This window comes from Eschrichtius robustus, chromosome 1 (genome assembly GCF_028021215.1).
Source record: "Eschrichtius robustus isolate mEscRob2 chromosome 1, mEscRob2.pri, whole genome shotgun sequence".
NCBI lineage: Eukaryota > Metazoa > Chordata > Mammalia > Artiodactyla > Eschrichtiidae > Eschrichtius > Eschrichtius robustus.
This window is the reverse complement of record NC_090824.1, coordinates 170,594,952-170,611,998: the sequence shown is the minus strand read 5'-3', so window position 1 is coordinate 170,611,998 and position 17,047 is coordinate 170,594,952. Positions and strand designations below refer to the sequence as shown.

The window sequence follows — 17,047 nt, the reverse complement described above, 5'->3', positions numbered from 1 at the left end:
AGGCATTTAGTTTAACATTCAGGCAGAAGGGCAGGGTTCGCTGAGGCAGGCCATTATGTATGATTATAATAACAACAGCAACGAAAAGCAAAGGTTAAAGTCAAAGAAACAGATGGAACGTGGAGTCCGATTTAGCTCTTCCCTTTACAAAACCATCTTTTTTACTTGCCTTTAGTCATGAAAAATCTAGTTTATGAGTTTTTTTTGGTCCAAAATTCATGACTATTGCTTTTATTATATGCTGGGGCATTTTTAGGATGGTTTTCATTAAATTTTTCATGTTCAGAAATTAAAGATGAGAGTAATTCCTCAGTGAGCATATTAAGTTGATTTTGTTTAATTAATACAGTTAATTACTTCTCAATTGGAGAGGAACACTAAGATGGCTTTTCTTCAGTTATTGTTTCTTCCACCTCTTATATGTAACATTATCAAAGTTATTCACTTTACTGTAAAAATTAGATCAGGTGAAAATTTGGAGAATTCATAAGTCATGGGGTTGTTTAGGCATGAACAAACACACGTGACTGTGATGGGTGTTTAATAGATTTTGTAAAATTAGGAGAAAAATATTCCAATTTGAATGATGCTGTAGCATGATGTAAAAGAAAATGTACCAGATGAAGAATTGCATGATTTCGCATGTGGTGAGAGGACACCTGTTCTCTGACTGCACAACTGACACACCCTGAATTTAGGAGAAAAATCTACTTGTTTCATTTCCTGATTATTTCCAGGTTTTTTGTTTTTTGTTTTTTGTTTTTATCATTGTCATCCTTGCTACATATGAATCACAGTCACTGCCCTTCTTTGCTTTCATTATGGACATAGGGTTCCCACTGCTCTCCTCACCCCCAGTCATCCATGCAGGCCCTGGTAGTTTCTGATGTGTACCTTCAAAATTTTCGAAAGCAATGAGAAATTTAAGTGATCAGTTTGAGGTCACTTATACGATTCAAATACAGCATTGTGATCACTTAATTGTGACAAGAGTGGAGCAGCTTCAATGGACCAGAGTTTTAACTCAGGCAGTTAGCACTAGGAGACTTGGAAAGACAGATAAAATAGGACAATGGTGTTTTTTTGTTCGGTTGGTTGGGTTTTTTTGAGAGAGAGATACATAAGACTTGTTGAAAGTACATATGGAGAGTTCTTTGGAAATGTAGGGAGGAAAGGAATGTAGCAAGGAAGCTCCACATATTCACCCCAAGGTCTTAGGCAGCTGCTGGTGGTGTATTCGGATGTACAAATGACAAAGATGGAGACTTGGCAAGTGTGCTGGGTTTCTGAGAATCCAGGAAATCTAATTCTGTCCTAGTGATTTAAAATATTTCCTGGGCAGTGCTAAGGACTGGATGCTATTAGTAGACAGAGATTATTACATTTTTCCAGGCTTAGACCAGTGGCAGTTTGATGGAGATGGGGTGTGGAATGAAACAATCTTTGTGAACACAGCTTGAAATGTCCCGTGGCAGACTAGATGTGGAGATGAGGAAGACTTCCGGCCACTGTAATAGGCGGGTCAGCATGGCATGTGCTGTGGTTTCACAGAAACCTAGGTGCCAGGTATATACCAGCAACATAAAATATATCTACTGTAAATGAGTGACCTTCCAGGGAAGCTGACCCACAGGTGGCAGGGAGCACCCTCACTTCCTCTCAACAGAGTGATGGCCTTGTCATGTGCTCTGGGATCTGTACCAGGTGTCACTTAGTTGGGGGAAAAGTTTATCAGTCAGAGGCAGTGAGCATTTCTTTTTCAAACAGTTTATTTGGTTTTTAGGCTAGAAGTTCTGAGTTTTTTCATAGCCCATACTGTATTTTTACCAATCTTGCCTGGAATGGGAAGAGGACTTTTTTCAGTTGTGCTAATTGATACAGTGGGCTTGGGTAGCAGTTTATGCTCACTTTTAACCTTGGTATAAGTAAAATATAATCATGTGTGTTTTTCTGTAACTAGTGGTTTGTTTTCAGTTATACCAAGAACGGACTTATGCATATGCATAGAAAAGATGTACATTTGGTGTTATGTACACAGTGCATAGGTAGATGTTCATAGCTGAAAAAATGGCTGAGAAAATTTATGAGGTACCTTTTCTTTTTACACTTCTCTCTGATGTTGGCTACATGCAGGCACTTTACACATTTCTGTTCTCTCATAACCCTGGTATGGTTGCCCCACAGTCATATATATCACATTTCTTTATCTATGCTAGACACCAGGGAAGCAATAGATGGCACCTCAAATTTCTAGATGCCTAAATTAAATAAATAAATAAAACACAAATTGGGATCATCAAATTTTAGTGAGAATGAAGAGCAGTTAATCTCCTGTATTGCTGATTGGAGAATTAAAAATATATCCAGTTAGGAAAACTGATTGACTTTTACTAATAAACATAAAACTTTACCCTATTAGGAAAAAAAAGTGAAAGTAAGCACAAAACAATGAAAAATCTCTGAACTTCTAAGATACCCTTCCATTCTGTATTCCTCCACCATCTATAGTTAGCTTCTATTGCATGCAAACGCTTTTTAAAATCAATGATAGGGAAACAGAACAAGAGACAGAAAGGTGAGTCCCAGTATCTGCATCCTTATGGTTATTAAGTAGTGCAAGTGTAGTGCTACTAAAAACTGGTCTGGGGAGCAGCACTGGCACAAAGAAGAAACTTGATAAAGATGCCAGTTCCTGGGCCTCACTCCAAACCTGCAGAATGACAATCTCTTCCATGGGTCCTGGAATGCTTTGTATGCATATTTAAATTTGAGAGGCACAATTTACATAAATGCTTATCACTCTAGGCTTACAATAAAGATGACATGGTGAGTTATAATAACCAGTATCACCTGTGACCTCCTTCACCGATTCTTCTTTTTTTAAATTAATTAATTAATTAATTTGATTTTTGGCTGCATTTGGGTCTTTGTTGCTGTGTGCAGGCTTTCTCTTGTTGCGGTGAGCGGAGGCTATAGTTCATTGTGGTGCGCGGGCTTCTCATTGCAGTGGCTTCTCTTGTTGCGGAGCTTGGGGTCTAGGTGCGCAGGCTTCAGTAGTTGTGGCACGTGGACTCAGTAGTTGTGGCTCACGGGTTCTAGAGCGCAGGCTTAGTAGTTGTGGTGCACGGGCTTAGTTGCTCCACAGCATGTGGGATCTTCCCGGACCAGGGCTCAAACCCATGTCCCCTGCACTGGCAGGCGGATTTGTAACCACTGAGCCACCTGGGAAGTCCTCCTTCACAGGTTCTGCCTGAGAGCACATTAAAAAAAAAAGTATAATTGACCTACAATATTATATTTGATTCAGGTGTACAACATAGTTTCAGGTGAACAGCATAATTTATATAGATTACAATAAATATTTTTAAACTGCATGCTTCAGGCAATTCCAGGGTGAAACCAGAGTTAAGCAAGAGGGCTCTCAGGTATATTTGTGGTGTGTGAGTTGAGGCCAACCTTTGGTTCAAGAAAAGGTAATAGAGTCTGTGTGGTTGGGTCAGGTCCTTGCAAACTACATTCCCCATTGCTGTAGCAGAATTAGTGGTTGACTGTGAGGCGGAAGGGCAGGTGAAAACAGGGAAGGAGAATATCACATTTTGGCCTCAAAATCTGCAAATTAGAAATTCTTTCTATGTATTTTAAAGGGGCTGTCAGGAAATACTATTTGGTGAAATCATTTTCTATAACATAGAGTGTCCTCTCTTCTCTGCTGAACACAGTACTGGATTGGAAATTGTAGAATCCCCGGGATGAGTCATGTTCCTTTTCTAAATAAACAGGTCTTGCTGTCTCTAAGCTGAACCTGGTCACCTTTTTTGAGCAAAGGAAAGAGCAGGGATGTGAAGAAAAGGAGATAACAGTCATACCCTCTGGTAGGTGGGAATGAATAAAGCAGATGGCACAGGTGTGATGTCTGAGAGCATAACTATCTTGTATGTTAAAATAACATAAAAGGTGTATCTGTCTTCACTGCTACTAGTTTTACTTCACTCACATATTAATAAATTGATGATAATATGATGTGAAATTAGTAAAATTTTTTTACCCTACACAATTTTATTAATATTAGTGATTCATAACAACTACTTTAAGGCACACTATGATGCTATTCAACAATTCCTGTGATAGGTGGTATTCCATTTTGTTCAGGCACAGAAACATATGACTCTCTGTTGCTGTCCTAATATTGAGCCTGTCTTGCATGTATTAAATCCAACTTTGTCATATAGCAGGTTTCTGTAGTATTACAATGAGAGCATCTATATTAAGATCACTACATCCTTTGCATAATTGATATTGGCCTATTAAATAAATCTTTATACCGAACTGGAAACTTGTCGGTACTAAAATAATAATTACCACCAACTTAAACTATAATAACAAGTTAGGAAAGCAGATAAATATATATCTAAACTATTGGAAAAACACAGCTAACTAGATTTGTAAGTATATCATAGTAATTAAGTATGCTAGGTTTGTCAACAGAAAAAGGATTTGGGATTCGGTTATGATTTATTTCATAACAGAATCACCATCTTACTGACTGTAGGACTGTTATTACGTATTCCCTGATGTTTCATGTTTGCTGCTCATGATCTGATCCATGTCTCTGTGGTTTTCATCTTGAATAGGCACAGGCAGCAGATTCAACACATCCATAGGACTATTATCTCCCCTAGATCCTCCCCTGAATCTAGAGCCACCCAAAGCGTCCTTGTCTTGGTGAGCACTTTTGTGTCTTTGTAACCCTCTCTTCCATATTTCACATTTGTTTGGCTCCTTTTAGTAATCCCAACTGGTGAATGGTGAACTCTGCTGCATTGATTACTGTCTGTTTCTTACCTCTAGCCCCCTGCATTCTCTTGATTCATGACTGCAGAGTATCCAGGCTTTGTCTTTCTTTGATAATAATGAGAGAATTTCCTAATCTTGTGAGATATATGTAAATTGATGATATTTGCACATTGGTCAGTTTTTTGTATATTCATTCCTCTCTAAGTACTAAGTATAATTTACAAACAGTCATTTACAAGAGAGTGGCAAATAAGACAATTTTATGCTCCAAAAGAAGCAATAAATCATAGTACAATTGTAAATGCATTACTGTTTGATTATCATATAAATACCTATGTAAATATAATTTTATTAATGCTTGTAGTGGAGCTTCAGAATCTAGGCAGTGTCAAGCAGAAGCCTCTTAAATAATCTGGGGTTACAGAGGAGTCTTGAGTGTGCAAATAGGTATCTGAAATAATATATTTTCCTGGAAACAAACTCAGCCTGGAGTTGTATGAATAGCTACATGAAATGAAAGAGCATGTGAGATATACCATATATATATGGTAGTATGGTCATTTTAAAAGTATTAATTCTTCCAAACCATGAGCATGGTATATTTTTTCATCTTTCTGTGTTGCCTTCAACTTCTTTTATCAATTTCTGATAGTTTTTTGAGTATGTGTCTTTTACCTGCTTAGGTATGTTTATTCCTAGGTATTTTATTCTTTGTGATGTTATTGCATATGGTATAGTTTCTTTAATTTCTCTTTCTGATAGTTCATTGTCAGTGTATAGAAATGCAACAGATCTGTATATTAATTTTGTATCTTGCAACTTTTCTGAATTCATTGATGTGCTCTAGTGGTTTTTTGGTGGCGTCTTTAGGATTTTCTATGTACAGTGTTATGTCATCTGCAGACAGTGACAGTTGTACTTCTTCCTTTCCAATTTGGTTTGCTTTTATTTCTTTTCTTGTCTGATTTGGTGTGCCTGGATTTCCAATACTATGTTGAATAAAAGTGGCAAGAGTGGGCATTCCTGTCTTGACCCAGATCTTAAGGAAATGCTTTCAGTTTTTCACCATTGAGTATGATGTTAGCTGTTGCCTTCTCCAAATGGCCTTTATTATGTTGAGGTATGTATCCTCTATACCCAGTGTCTGGAGAGCTTTTTTTTTTTTTTTTTTTTTATTGATTGATTGATTGGTTGCTATGTTGGGTCTTCGTTTCTGTGCTAGGGCTTTCCCTAGTTGCGGCAAGCGGGGGCCACTCTTCATCGCGGTGCGCGGGCCTGTCACTTCGTGGCCTCTCTTGTTGCAGAGCACAGGCTCCAGACGCGCAGGCTCAGTAGTTGTGGCTCACGGGCCTAGTTGCTCCATGGCATGTGGGATCTTCCCAGACCAGGGCTCGAACCCGTGTCCCCTGCATTAGCAGACAGATTCTCAACCACTGCGCCACCAGGGAAGCCCCTTGGAGAGCTTTTAATCATGAATTGATGTTGAATTTTGTCAAAAGCTTTTTATGCATCTATTGAGATGATCATATGTTTTTTTTTTATCATGGTTTTTATTCTTCAATTTGTTACTGTGGTTTATCACATGGATTGATATGAAGATACTGAACCATCCTTGACTCCCTGGGATTAATCCCACTTGACCATGGTGTATGATACTTTTAATATATTGTTTGACTCATTTTGCTGATATTTTTTGAGGATTTTTGCATGTATGTTCATCAGTGACATTGCCTAGTAATTTTCTTTTTTTATGTGATATTTTTGTCTGATTTTGATATCAGGATGATGCTGACCTAATTCTCTGCAATATTTTGGAATAGTTTGAGAAGGTTATGTGTTAACTTTTTTCTAAATGTTTGGTAGAATTCAACTCTGAAGCCATCTGATCGTTCACTTTTGTTTGTTGAGTTTTTGTTTTTGTTTTTGTTTTTAATTATTACTGATTCTATTTCATTACTGGCAATTGCTCTGTTCATATTTTCTATTTCTTCTGGGTTCAGTCCTGGGAGATGGTACAATTCTAGGAATTTGTCCATTTCTTCTACTTTGTTCATTTTATCGGCATATATAGTTGTTCATATTAATTTCTTATGATCCTTTGTGTTTCTGTTGTGTCATTTGTAGCTTCTCTTTTTTCATTTCTGATGTTATTGATTTGGGCCCTCTCTGTTTTTCTCAATGAGTCTGGGTAAATGTGTATCAATTTTGTGTATCTTTTCAGAGAACCAGCCCTTAGTTTCATTGATCTTTTCTATTGAATTTTTAGTAGCTATTAAAAAAAAAAATCTACTCTGATCTTTATATTTCCTATGTTTCTACCTACTTTGAGTTTTGCTTTTCTTCTTTTTCTAGTTGCTTCAGGTGTAATGTTAGGTGGTTTATTTGATATTTTTTCTTGTTTCCTGAGATGAAACTTGTATCACTGTTGGCTGTGTCCCATAGATTTTGGATCATTCAGTGTTCATTTTCATTTGTCTCCAGGTATTTTTGGAATTCCTCATTAATTTCTTCAGTGTTCCTTTCTTCTTTTTTCTCTTCCCCTGTGATGTGAGGACTATCTTTAATATTATGTTTGGATTTCGTTTGTTTGTTTTGTGTGTGTTTATCTATTATTGATTTTTGGTTTATAGTTACCAGGACATTTATATGTGTGTGTGTGTGTATGATTATTTTAGGTTGCTGATCTCTTAATATCACATGCATATTAACAACCCTGCATTTTTGCTCTCCTTCCCTCACAAGTACTGGTTTTGATATCATATTTTATACCTACTTGTTTTGTGTGTCCCTTAACTTTATTGTGAATATAGGTGATTTTACTACTTTTTCTTTTATCCTTCCTACTAGCTGTGTACGTGGTTGATTTACTACATTTACTGAATATTTGCCTTTACCAGTGAGGTTTTTCCTTTCGTAATTTTCATGTTTCAGTTGTGGTCTTTTCTTTTTCACTTAACCCCTTTAATATTTCTCATAAAGCTGGTTTGGTGATGCTGAACTCTTTTAGTTATGCTTCTCTATAAAACTTTAGATCGCTCCATCAAATCTGAAGGAGAGCCTTGCTGTGTAGAGCATTTTTGGTTATAGGGTTTTCCCTTTCATCACTTTAAATATACCATACCACTCACTCTGGTCTGCAGAGTTTATCCTGAAAAGTCAGGAGATGACCTTATGCTAGTTCCCATGTATGTAACTTGTTGCTTTTCCTTTGCTCCTTTTAATAGTCTTTCTTTATCTTCAATTTTTGCCATTTTAATTGCAATGAGTCTTGGTATGGTCCTTTTTCAGTTGATCCTGTTTGGGGCGTACTGTGTTTAGTGGACTTGAATGTCTGTTTTCTTTCCCAGGTAAGGCAATTTTTCAGCTTTTGTGTCTCCAAGTATGTTCTCTGCCTCTTTCTCTTTCCCTTTTCCTTCTGGGACCACTATAATGCAAATGTTAGTGCTCCTGATGTTGTTTCAGAGGTCTGTTAAAATGTCCTCATTTCTTTTATCCTACTTTTTGTTGTTGTTCACCTTCACTGATTTCCAGTATTCTATCTTCCAGTTTTCTGATTCATTTCTCTATATTATTTAGTCTGCATGTTTCCTTTTAGTGTATTTTTCATTTCAGTTACGTATTCCTCATCTCTGTTTGGTTGTTCTTTAAGATTCTAACTCTTTTTTTAAAAACTTCTTGCTCTGGTCGTCCATTCTTCTCCTGAGTTCTTTGATCATCTTTATAATCATTACCTTGAAGTCTTCCTTGGGTAGATTGGCTATCTCCACTTCACTTAGATCTTCTTCTTTGTTCTTATCTTGTTCCTTCATTTGGATCATGTTTCTCTGTCACCTCATTTTCTTGCTATGCTTCTGGTAGGTTAGTTACATTTACTGACCTTGGAGAAGTGGCCTTTTGTAGGAGATGTCCTATGTGTCCCAGCAGCCCACTCTCCCCTGGTCACTAGAACTATATGCTCTAGGTGTACCCTCTATGTGGGCTGCTTGGGTCCTTCTGTTGTGGTGGGCTGACTACTGTGGGTAGTCTGGTAGGCTTGGCTGCCCCCAGTCTGGTTGTTTGACAGGTTCTGCCTTGTATGGAGGCTGTCAGTACTTCTTGGTGGGACAGAATTGTGAGGCAGCTGGCTGCACACAGTCCTGGGCAACACTGAATCTACTGCTGGCTCACTTGTGGGTGGAGTTGGGGTCCAGGAGATATCATGCCTAGTGACCAACCACTGGTGTATAAAGCCAAGTCCTGGGGCTATGCTGGCTTACTGGCAGGCAGAGCCAGGTCCTGGGCTCTAGATGTAGAGCCCAGGGTTCCTAGAAGTGTTGTTGGACCACTGTTCCTGACACAGCTGGCTGTGGGGTCTGGAGCATCCCAAATCCTGTGCTGGCATTCTGATGGGTAAGATCAGGACCCAGCTGAGTCCATGGCTGGTGCTGGCCTGCTGGTGTTTAGGCTGGGTCTGCAGGCTGCTGGGCTGTGGTAGTCCTAGGTCTGCTGTCTATCCACTGGTAGGTGGGGCTGGTTGTGAAGCTTGAGCAGGCTCAGTAGTGGTTGCTGCCAGGGCCCAGCCAGTCTTAGGGCTTGTTCTGGCCTGCTAGTGAGTGGGCTGGTTCCACAGGCTGCTGGGCAGTGGTATACCTGGGAATGGTGTCTGCCTGTTGGTTTGTGAAGCTGGTCCCAAGGCTAGAGCAGGTTTGCTGTTGGTTAGGCCAAGTTCCAGCGAGTCCCTGGGTGGTGACCACCTGCTGATGGGTGAGGTTGGTCCCAAGGCTAGAACAGGCTCACTTCTTGGAGGGGCTGGGGATTCTGGGGCTGGTGCCTGCCCACTGGTGGGTGGAGTTGGGAACCAGGGTCTCTGGCTGGAGGGTCCTGGGGGTCCTGGATATAGTGCCTGTGCACTGGTGTGTGGAGCATGGTCCTAGGGCTTCTAGTGGTTGGAGTCAAGTCCAGGGGCAGCTGTGGACTTGAGAGTATCTTAAGGCAGCCTGTCTGCTGGTGGATGGGGCTCTGTCCCTGCTCAGTTAGTTGCTTGGCCTGTGGCATCCTACTACTTCTGTCTATAGACTTGTGGAAATGTATGGGGCTAGGTCTTGAGGCTAATAAGCTAAAGGGAGGATTCTGAAATTATGCTTGCTAGTACCAGTGTCCACAAGGTAGAAGGAGCTCCCAAAAGTGGCTGCTGCCAGAGTCTATGTCCCTGAGGATGTCCTGTAGTTGCCTCCTGCCTCTCCAGGAGACTCTCCAAGATCAGGAGGTAGGTATGACCCAGGATCCTTTCAAATTACTGTTCTGCGCTGTCTCTCAGAGCATTTGGGATTTTGTGTGCACCCTCAAGAGTAGAGTCTCTATTTCACACAGTCCTCTGGCTCTCTGGAAAATAAGCCCTACTGGTCTTCAAAGCCCATCATTCTAGGGACTCTTCTTCCCAGCACAGGACCCTGGGCTGGGGAACCCAACGTGGGGTTCATATCCCTCACTCTCTGGGAGAACCTCAGAAATTGTAATTATTTTCCCATTTGTGGGTCACCCACCCGGGGGTATCGGTCTTGACTATACCGAGATTCCCCCCCCACCCCCACCTGTCTGGTTGTGGTGTCTTCTTTATGTCCTTACCTGTAGAAGATATTTTATGATAGGTTCCAGCCTTTTCCATCAATTGCTGTTCTGTAAATAGTTGTGATTTTGGTGTGCTAGGGAGAGGAATTGAGCTCAGGGTCCTTCCATGCCATCATGTTGGACAATCTCTCTACTTCATTCTTAAATCATATTATTTTTTTAATAAATTCATTTACTTTTTAATTTTTGGCTACGTTGGGTCTTCGTTGCTGCACGTGGGTTTTCTCTAGCTGTGGCAAGCAGGGGCTACTCTTCATTGCAGTGCGAGGGCTTCTCATTGCAGTGGCTTCCCTTGCTGTGGGGCATGGGCTCTAGGCATGTGGGCTTCAGTAGTTGTGGCTCGTGGGCTCTAGAGCACAGGCTCAGTAGTTGTGGCCCACAGGCTTAGATGCTTCATGGCATGTGGGATCTTCCCGGACCAGGGCTCGAACCCATGTCCCCTGCATTAGCAGGCGGATTCTTAACCACTGCGCCACCAGGGAAGCCCTTAAATCATATTATTTAATTTTTTCTAATATCCTGTTTGAATTGTAACAGTTTGAAATTTCTTATCACTCATGTTTACTTCTCCTGGTTTAAAAAATTGTATAGTGCATACATTCATTTTGAAATAAAAGTTACCTGTGAATCTACCTAACTCAAAAATCAAGGACTTGACAAAAGCCTTTTCTACCTGTGTTACCCTCAAACTCTGCACCACACCGCCAGCCTGGGGAACATCTTGCACCCATGCTCTCTCTCTGTTTTTGGACTGTTAACGATCATGGCATCTGTGTGTGTGTTAACAAAGTAAATTTACCTATATTCCTCTTTATAGTCTTTCCAGGTTTTGTTTTGTTTTGTTTTGTTTTAGGGAACAGTCCTACCATGAATGTACATTTACTGGTCTGCTGAAGTTCATATGTAAGCCTGTCAAACATATTACCAGAATTGGAATTGCTGGTATATACACTTTGATAAATTTTAGAGACAATGGTAGAATAGAAGTAAATTGTATTTCAAATCCCACAATATTCTCACACCATGAAAACCCTTCCCTTTCACATATATTTATTTGTGGTTCATCTTTATGCCCACACTATATTTCCCAGAGATGGGTAAGTATTATGTTCCTTGCTAAAATATTTACTGTCTTGTTCAAGGTCAGGCTTTTAGTGGTTCTAGCATGATCATATTTCCATTATCTTGCAAATACAAGATTTTCTCTCACACTGCCTTTTATTCTCTGCTCTCCTATATTGCCCTTCTAAATCTAGTGCTGGTCTTTCTTTATGTTCTTCATCAACCTGGATAGATTATACTGTTTTCTCCATTATTCACAACGAATAGAATAGAATAGAGCACCCAGAAATAAACCTTGATATATGGACAAATGATTTTTGACAATTTGCCAAGTCCATTCAAAGTAGAAAGGACAGTCTTCAACAGATGGTGCTGGGAAGTCTTGTTGTCAACATGCAAAAGAAGGAAGATGGATGCTTACCTAACATCATATACAAAAATTAGTAAAAATGTATCAAGAAACTCAACATAAGACCCAAAACAATAAAAGTCTTAGAAGAAGACATAGGACAAGAGCTTCATGATATTGGATTTGGCAGTGTTTTCTTCAATATGAAACAAAGGAATAACTAACAAAAGATAAATAAATTGCAGTACATAAATTTTTAAAAATGTATATCAAAGAAACCATAAACATAATATAATGGCAACCCATAAGATTGGAGAAAATATTTTAAAGCCATATATCTGAGAAGGGATTTCTATTCGGAATATACAGAGAACTCCTACAACTCAAAAAAAAAAAGCAAACACCCTGATTCAAAAATGGACAAAAGACTTGAATAGATATTTCTCCAAAAGAAGATGTACAAATGACAATAAGCACTTGAAAATATGCTCCATATCACTAGATACATATTTATATATTTGTGTGTATGCACACACACAAGCAGAAAACAAGAATTGGTGAGGATGTGAGGGAACTGAAACCATTGTGCTATGTCAGTGGGAATGTAGAACGATACAGCTGCTTTGCAAAACAGTATGGTGATTTTTTCTGATACTGAAAAGTAGAATTACTACATGATCCAGTAATTTTACTTTGGGGTATACCCAAAAGAATTGAAAGCAGTGTCTTGAAGAAATATTTGTACTCCACTGTTTATAGCAGTAATATTCACAGTAGCTAAAGTATGAAGGCAACCTAAGTGTTCATCCACTAGTTCCTGGATAAACAAAATGTGGTATACACATATAATAGAATATTATTCAGTCTTCAGAAGGAAAAGATCTAGGAATATGCTACAACATGGATGAAACTTGAGGAAATTTAGCTACAAAAACTCTTTTCTCTTTTTGTCTTATCGCAATATAACTTACCCAAGGTACATCAATGTTGAAACATTATCAGAGAAATGCAAATCTAAACTGCAATGAGGTATTACCTCACATCAGTCAGAATGGCCATCATCAAAAAGTCTACAAAGAAAAAATGTTAATGAAGGGGTGGAAGGAAAGGGAACCCTGCTACGCTGCTAATGGGAATGTAAATTGATACAATCACTATGGAGAACAGTGTGGAGGTTCCTTTAAAAACTAAAAATAGAACTACCATATGAGCCAACAATCCAACTCCTGGGCATATATCCAGAAAAAAACATAACTCAAAAAGATACATGCACCCTAGTGTTCATTGCAGCACTATTTACAACAGCCAAGCCATGGATGCAACCTGAATGTCCATCAACAGATGAATGGATGGATAAAGAAGATGTGGTACATATATACAATGGAATATTACTCAGCCATTAAAAACAATGAAATAATGCCATTTGAAGCAACATGGATGGACCTGGAGATTATCATACTAAGTGAAGAAAGTCAGACAGAGAAAGACAAATATCATATGATATCACTTACATGTGGAATCTAAAAAAATGATACAAATGAGCTTATTTACAAAACAGACTCACAGACTTAGAAAACAAGTTTATGGTTACCAAAGGGGAAAGGTGGGTGTGTGGGGGGGGGATAAATTGAGAGTTTGGGATTGACATACCCACACAGATAACCAACAAGGACCTAGTGTATAGCACAGAGAACTCTGCTCAATATTCTGTAATAATCTAAACAGGTAAATAATTTGAAAAAATATATATATATTACTTGGCTGTACACCTGAAACTAACACAACATTGTAAATCAACTATACTCCAATATAAAATAAAAATTAAAAAAAGAAGATGTGGTATATATGTACAATGCAATACTATTCAGCCACGAAAAAATGAAATTTTGTCATTTGTAGCGACATAGATGGACTTGGAGGGCATTATGCTAAGTGAAATAAGTCAGACAAAGTCAAATACTGTATGATATCACTTATATGTAGAATCTAAAAAATAAAACAAAACTAGTAAATATAACAAAAAAGAAGCAAACTCAGAGATATATCGAACAAACTACCAGTGAGGAGGGGGGAGGGGCAATATAGGAGTTGGGGAGTGGAAAGTACAAACAATTCGTTGTAAGATAGCTGAAAGACATATTGTACAACATACATATTGGGGAAAATAACCAATATTTTATAGTAACTGTAAATGAAAAGTAACCTTTAAAGTTGTATAAAAATTAAAAAGAAATTTTTAATAAAATTTTTTAAAGATTCAGAATTCTAAGAGAATATTTGAAAAAGTGGATATGCTTTTCTCTAATTTTTACCTTAATCAATGTGCTTTTTAAAATGTGAGAAAGTATAGGGACTTCCCTGGTGGTCCAGTGGGTAAGACTCCGCACTCCCAATGCAGGGGGCCCGGGTTTGATCCCTGGTGGGGGAACTAGATCCCACATGCATCCCACAACTAAGAAGCCCACATGCTGCAACTAAAAAAAAAAAAAAAAAAAATCCCACATGCTGCAACTAAACATGCCGCAGCGAAGATCCTGCGTGCCTCAACTAAGATCCACTGCAGCCAAAATAAATAAATAAAAATATATAAAAAATGTGAGAAAGTATAAACATGTAAGGGGAGATGGGGAGAACAAACTGTGGCACCACAATTTATAACACACACACATAGACAAACATACAGTGAATGAAAAATCTGATCTGTTAATTCAGGTATAATGTGCTTTATTACTTAACATAGATCACAACTTCCTTTGTTAATCATCAAATGTGCATTCATGGCATCATTTTCAAAGTCTTCTGTCCATTCCCAACCCAAAATGTTAATCCACCCTTCCTTGCTGCCTTTGGTTTATTTTCAAACAGATCTCTGATGTAAACAACTTTGTGCTCTGCATCTTTTGGGGTATGGAGTCTCAGCTCACCTGAGGACAGGTGGACCTGCCCTGTCCCTGGGTAGTCCTGTCTGTCAAGTGGGCCCTGAGAGGAGAGGGGGCTAAAGGACCTGAGGACAAAGGGTAGCTTTGGGAAGATTTCTAAGGGTGACCCCTCACACATCCCTAAACCCACCACATGATTTCCACCAACCAAGCAGCATCTACCATAGGCAACAACAAGACAACACCTATTCCAGGAGGAACTCGGCCCCTAGGAATCAGGCCCAGGGAACCTGCACTTTGGAAATTCTCTGAAGCCTTCACACTACTCAGTGGTCTCAGGTGTGCTATGCCTGATCTCTATCTCAGTGCTACTGAATATGGGTCTGAGGGAGTAACATCTGCATGAACAAGAAAACTCGTAAAAGATGTCATTTTTTGAGCCCTACAGGAGATTCATAACTTAAGAGTGGGCCCTGCTTCCCCCCAAATTTGTATGCACTTTAAAGCTTCAGAAGAAACATTTGCTACGTGGTTCCCATGCAATTTCCCATTAGTATTACATGATGAGTATTTAGAAATAACATCACCTGTGCCCTCCCCACAGAGTCTGTCTATTGATCTGGGTGGGAGCATCCAAGTTGTTTTAACTCCAGGTGATTCTAAGGTTAGGCCCGGTTTAAGCCCAAGCCCAAAGGCTACTGGTACCTGGTGATAGTTGTTTGCAGTCTTCAGTCCTTTTGCCTTTGGGGAGACATTGGTGTCTGCTCTACATGGGATTGGAAAGGGCAGGTCAGTGTAGTCAACTTACTCTGTGCTGTAGCGGAAGTTTTGGGGCATCTGTGTGAGGGGAGAGCATGTGTTGGCAGGAAAGAAAAAGCTCACAGTTCAGTCTCCATGCAGGAGCTCATTGTTCCTGAATCTCTTTTTCAGAAGGTTGCCGTTTCAGCATTTCAAGGTCCTTTAGCCTGTTGGTGTTGTGGGAAGAGGTGAAGGAGCTGTGCTGACGCCACTGAAGGCATATTTTCAAGATACCAATGTGATTCCTCAACATCATATCAATAAGAAAACGACCCAGAGCAGGAGGAAGGAGAGGAGGAAATGGCAGCTTCTCAGGTAACTGTCCTGTCCTGGGTCAGAGGCTCTGTCTGCTTTTCCTCCTGAAATGTCATGGATTAAGAACCTACAAATCTTTTTTTTTTTTAATTTTATTTATTTATTTATTTATTTATTTATGGCTGTGTTGTGTCTTCGTTTCTGTGCGAGGGCCCCCTCCAGTTGCGGCAAGCGGGGGCCACCCTTCATCGCGGTGCACGGGCCTCTCACTATAGCGGCCTCTCGTTGCGGAGCACAGGCTCCAGACGCGCAGGCTCAGCAATTGTGGCTCACGGGCCTAGTTGCTCCGTGGCATATGGGATCCTCCCAGACCAGGTCTCGAACCCGTGTCCCCTGCATTGGCAGGCAGACTCTCAACCACTGCGCCACCAGGGAAGCCCAAGAACCTACAAATCTTTAACTCTCTACTTCTTATGTGCCTAGCAAGGTCATTTTCAACTACTTACTTTTTTCCTTCTTGTGATAGTCAAAGTCAGCACTTTAGAATACTTCTACCCTGTGTTCCAGAGCCTTTTCCCCATTGTCTGCATCCAGGCTCCCTGTAGAGCGTGGAGAATGACACTCAACTATTGAAATGATTCCCTTTGTGAAAGATCTACATGGGAAGGCATTAATATCCAAAATTCCCTATGGGATAATTTTGGATGTTGAGCTATTAGTGAATAAGGGGAAAGTGAAATGATTAATGTACATCTGAATGCAACAACTTATCACACCAGGATTAAGAAAATGCACTTTTCTTTTTTTAAATTTTTTAAAATATATTTATTTATTTATTTTTGGCTGCGTTGGGTCTTCGTTGCTGCCCGTGGGCTTTCTTTAGTTGCGGTGAGCGGGGGCTACTCTTTGTTGCGGTGTGTGGGCTTCTCGTTGCAGTGGCTTCTCTTGTTGCAGAGCACGGGCTCTAGGCACACAGGCTTCAGTAGTTGTGGCTCGCAGGCTCTAGAGCACAGGCTCAGTAGTTGTGGCACATGGGCTTAGTTGCTCTGTGCATGTGGGATCTTCCCAGACCAGGGCTCAAACCCGTGTCCCCTACATTGGCAGGTGGATTCTTAACCACTGCACCACCAGGGAAGTCCCAGAAAATGCACTTTTAAATGGGATGGCATTAGTGATCTAGATAACACAAAGTTCTGAAAAAAAAAATAATTAGGAGAGACTTGCTCTCTATATTTATAAGAAAGACTTACTATTTAAATACACAATTAGAGTCAGGGAACATGAGAAGTATATGTGGACTGAA

General features: G+C 39.7%; 1 long non-coding RNA gene across 1 annotated transcript in view; it reads left to right on the top strand.

Annotated features, from left to right (window-relative positions):
* The window catches only part of LOC137761331 (uncharacterized), a 71,820-nt gene that overhangs the window by 45,964 nt on the left and 8,809 nt on the right, over positions 1–17,047 (top strand). Inside the window, exon 3 of the long non-coding RNA XR_011073415.1 lies at positions 15,622–15,804. This is a non-coding gene — a long non-coding RNA (uncharacterized lncRNA). The remainder of the gene's footprint in view (positions 1–15,621; positions 15,805–17,047) is intronic.